This window comes from Aplysia californica, unplaced genomic scaffold (genome assembly GCF_000002075.1).
Source record: "Aplysia californica isolate F4 #8 unplaced genomic scaffold, AplCal3.0 scaffold00003, whole genome shotgun sequence".
Taxonomy (NCBI): Eukaryota; Metazoa; Mollusca; class Gastropoda; order Aplysiida; family Aplysiidae; genus Aplysia; species Aplysia californica.
Genome location: NW_004797273.1, coordinates 1,058,495 through 1,058,822, shown reverse-complemented (window position 1 = coordinate 1,058,822; position 328 = coordinate 1,058,495).

Here is a 328-nt window from a genome sequence, read left to right as displayed (position 1 = left end):
CGCTTTCAACACAATAAGGTCACATAAATGTCGAAGATAAAAGGTGTTACAATAGAGTAACAAACACAAAAAAGAAGGATGAGAGATCAGGACGATAGTCGTTTGGTAGGAAAGATGGAGCAAACCATAGCAGGGCACCCGCCGACCACCACGCTTCATGTTTATGAATCCAACACTGAACCATACACATATTCGCTTTAAATCAGTATCATTCGGGATTATTTTGCAGATTGATTATTAAGACACCATTATTTTAGCTTTTGAATTACGTTCTTATACTCAGATTCATTTTTAAAAACGAATTGTTTGGGGGAGGGGGGGGGGGTTT